This window comes from Puntigrus tetrazona, unplaced genomic scaffold (assembly GCF_018831695.1).
Source record: "Puntigrus tetrazona isolate hp1 unplaced genomic scaffold, ASM1883169v1 S000000003, whole genome shotgun sequence".
NCBI classification, from domain to species: domain Eukaryota; kingdom Metazoa; phylum Chordata; class Actinopteri; order Cypriniformes; family Cyprinidae; genus Puntigrus; species Puntigrus tetrazona.
Genome location: NW_025047683.1, coordinates 1,102,014 through 1,105,580, shown reverse-complemented (window position 1 = coordinate 1,105,580; position 3,567 = coordinate 1,102,014). Strand labels below are relative to the sequence as shown.

Below are 3,567 nucleotides of genomic sequence, written 5' to 3'. Positions count from 1 at the left end.
GGGGATCCTCACCTGAGCCGGGCGGGCGCCGCCTTCACCTTCATTGCGCCGTGGGGGCTCGAGAGACACCTTTGACTCGCTGCTGCATAGACTCTCCTGGTCCGTGGAGCCAAGACGGGTCGGGTGGGTGGCCGACCTCACCGCGCGACCTCGAGCGCCACTTCATGTACGAGGGGCCGATCCTCGCCTCTGGCGGCGCTGGCGCGTCGGGACGACTGAGGACAGTCCGGTCTCGTCGACGACGCCGCTGGGACGGGGCCCTGCCCTCCCGCTGGGCCGGGCAGGAGAGAAGGCGCGAGACACTTCCGCGCCCCGGGTAAGCGGTGTCGGAGCGCGGGGTTGTCAGCCCGGCGGCCTCGCCGAGGGGAGCCGCCTGCCACCTTTCGCCTCTCGCCCTTCCTGGCTGCAAACCGAGCCGGTCGCGCGCACCGCTCGAAGAAGTGACCCGACGGCGTCGAAGCGTCCGGACGGGCGGCGTTTCCGCGGTCAAGGATCCACACCATTCGCGCTGGCCGCCGGGCCTGGCCGAGCTGAATCCTCCGGCAGACCGCGGCGGACCCCACCTGCTACCTTCTTAGCGTTTCACGCCTGTTGAACTCTCTTCAAAGTTCTTTTCAACTTTCTCACGGTACTTGGTCGACTCATCGGTCTCTGCGGCCGTATTTAGCCTTAGATGGAGTTTACTGACCCTTTGGCTGCATTCCCAAGCAACCCGACCGAGAAGAACCGCACTCGGGCGGGAGGGGGTTCTGCTACTCAGCCTCACACCGCCCACGGGCTAAGCCTCCATCAGAAGGACTTGGGCCCCCGACCCGCGCCGAGAGAACGGCCTTCTGTACGCCACATGTCCTCGCCGCCGTGGCCCGGGCGGATTCGGCGCTGGGCTTCTTTCCTCGCCGCCGCTACTGAGGGAATCTTGTTAGTTTCTTTTTCTCCGCTTAGTAATATGCTTAAATTCAGCGGGTCGCCTCGCCTGATCTGGAGGTCGCTGTCGATATGGGTTAGGAGCGCCGCCGCTGCTGCCGCGGGCTGGCCTGAACAGGTCTCGCCGCGCGCCGGCAGGGCGCCGAGGGGCGCGGAGACGGAGCGCGAACTCCGCTACGCACGGAGCGCCCGAGGGGCGGAGGGAGCCGGGGTCCACGCCGGCGGGCGACGGAGGTGGCAGACACCCACCGAAGCCGCCGAGAGGAGACGCCGCCGGTCCCAGACGCCAGGGGACGCTGACCTCTCGTGGGAGGGGAAGCCGAGAAGCGCCGACTCCCGCCGAGGAGGCGATGCCCGTGGGTTTCGCACTTGGGAGGACGGAGGGGAGCGGAAGCCCCTGCGACGCTCAGCCGTGCCGGACCTGAGGTCCCGATCGATGGGAAAGCGACCTCAGACAGGCGTGGCCCCGGACGGACCCGGGCCGCAGCGCGCTTCGGCGGTCGATGATCGATGTGTCCTGCAATTCACATTAGTTCTCGCAGCTGGCTGCGCTTCTTCATCGACGCGACGAGCCGAGTGATCCACCGCTAAGAGTCGCACTGCGCGAGTTTAGCGCCGAGGCGCAGGCCGAACTGTACAGGCTTGTGGGTTCAAAATACAAAGGGGGTCGCCTCGACGGGCGCCGCGAGAGGGACTTCAACCCACGGTCCCGGCGGCCTGCTGGGTACCCGCCGTTGGGCAAAGCAAAGTCTTTCAGAGGCTCGCTGCCGCGGCCCCACCCCGTGCCAAGGTGGGGTAAGTGCCGCATGTAGGTTGCTCAAGCCTCCGCGGGAGGTGCGCGCTGAGCCTCCCAGGAACGGCTCCTCTCGCTGATCCCTCTCTCCCGCCCGCTTCTGCCTTAGGTTTTGTGCGTTCTTTGCCGCCTTGGATGTTTGAGCGGCAGACCTCTCGGCCACGGCTCGCTGGAACATAGAGTAAAATAGATAGAGGTTTTTTACCCGGACGGGCGCCTCCTTCGCTGGAGGAGACTTTGAACCCACGGTCCCGAGGCCGTATGGGTACCCGCCAGGCCTCGGCTCGCCCCCGCCGCCGGAAAGCAGGGGGCCCGCCGAGTGCAGCGACAGTCAAGTTCTCTCGATCTCTCTCTCGCCGCCTTTAGGTTTTTGTGCGTTCTTTGCCGCTTTGGGGCTTTTGCGCTGCAGACCTCTCTCGGCCACGGCCGCTGGATCATAGAGTAAAATAGATAGAGCTTTTTTTTACCCGACGGGCGCTCCTTCGCGCGGAGGAGACTTTGAACCCACGGTCCCGGGAGGTCGGTGGTACCTCGGCCAGGGCCCTGCCTCAGCCCCGCCGCTGAAAGCAGGGGCCCGCCGAGTGCAGCGGGACAGTCAAGCTTCTCGATCTCTCTCGCCGCCTTAGTTTTTGTGCGTTCTTTTGCCGCTTTTGGTTTTTTGAGCGGCAGACCTCGGCCACGCCGCTGGATCATAGAGTAAATAGATAGAGGTTTTTTACCTCGGACGGGCGCTCCTTTCGCTGGGAGGAGACTTTGAACCCACGGTCCCGAGGCCGGCGGGTACTCGGCCAGGGTTCTCTCGGCCCCCGCCGCTGGAAAGCAGGGGCCCGCCGAGTGCAGCGACAGTCATGGGCGCCGCGGTAGGTTGCTCAAGCCTCCGCTGGAGGTGCGCAGCTCTCCCAGGAACGGCGCCTTCTTCTCGATCTCTCTCTCTCCGCTTTCGCCTTAGGTTTTTGCGGTTCTTTTGCCGCCTTGGGCTTTTTGAGCGGCAGACCTCTCGGCCACGGCCGCTGGATCATAGAGTAAAATAGGATAGAGGTTTTTACCCCGGACGGGCGCCATCCTTCGCGAGGAGACTTGAACCCACGGTCCCGAGGCCGTGGCGGTACTCGCCAGGGCTCCTGCTCAGCCCCCGCCGCTGAAAGCGGGGCCGCCGAGTGCAGCGACAGTCAAGTTCCCTTTTTCTTATCGCGCGCCTGCGCTTTCGCTGGTGCCCGAGGGGAGAGGCCGCCGAGCCGCCGCCTTCTGCCGCGCACCCGAGCTTGAGACGGGGAGGTGGGTTAGCCTCCCGCCCGGGCGGCCGCTGGATCGGGCCGGGCCGATACGATCCTTCCGCAGGTTCACCTACGAAACCTTGTTACGACTTCTTTACTTCCTCTAGATAGTCAAGCTTGATCGCCTTCCGCGCGCCCGCCAGAGCTCGCGAGGGGTCACCGGGCGGCCGGGTCCGAGGACCTCACTAAACCATCCAATCGGTAGTAGCGACGGGCGTGTGTGTACAAAGGGCAGGGATCTAATCAACGCGAAGCTTATGACCCCGCGCTACTGGGAATTCTCGCGATGGGAAATAGTTTCAATCCCCAGTCCCGATCACGCAGCGGGTTCAGCTGGAGCACTGCGCTTCGGCGCAGGGTAGACACACGCTGATCCGCCCATTGTGGCGCGCGCGGCAGCCCCGGGACATCTAAGCGCGCATCACAGACCTGTTATTGCTCCATCTCGCGTGGCTGAAACGCCACTTGTCCTCTTCTAAGAAGCTTTGACGCCGACCCGTGGCCGCGCCACTATTTAGCAAGCCGAGTCTCGCTCATATCGGAATGAACCAGACAAATCGCTTCCACCAACTAAGA

The 3,567-nt window shown here is 64.4% G+C and overlaps 2 pseudogenes; both read right to left on the bottom strand.

Moving 5' to 3' along the window:
• The window catches only part of LOC122332121, a 4,067-nt pseudogene extending 3,080 nt beyond the window's left edge, over positions 1–987 (bottom strand).
• A 382-nt stretch (positions 988–1,369) lies between these two features.
• Positions 1,370–1,520, bottom strand: LOC122331932 (annotated as a pseudogene).
• Positions 1,521–3,567: the final 2,047 nt, after the last annotated feature.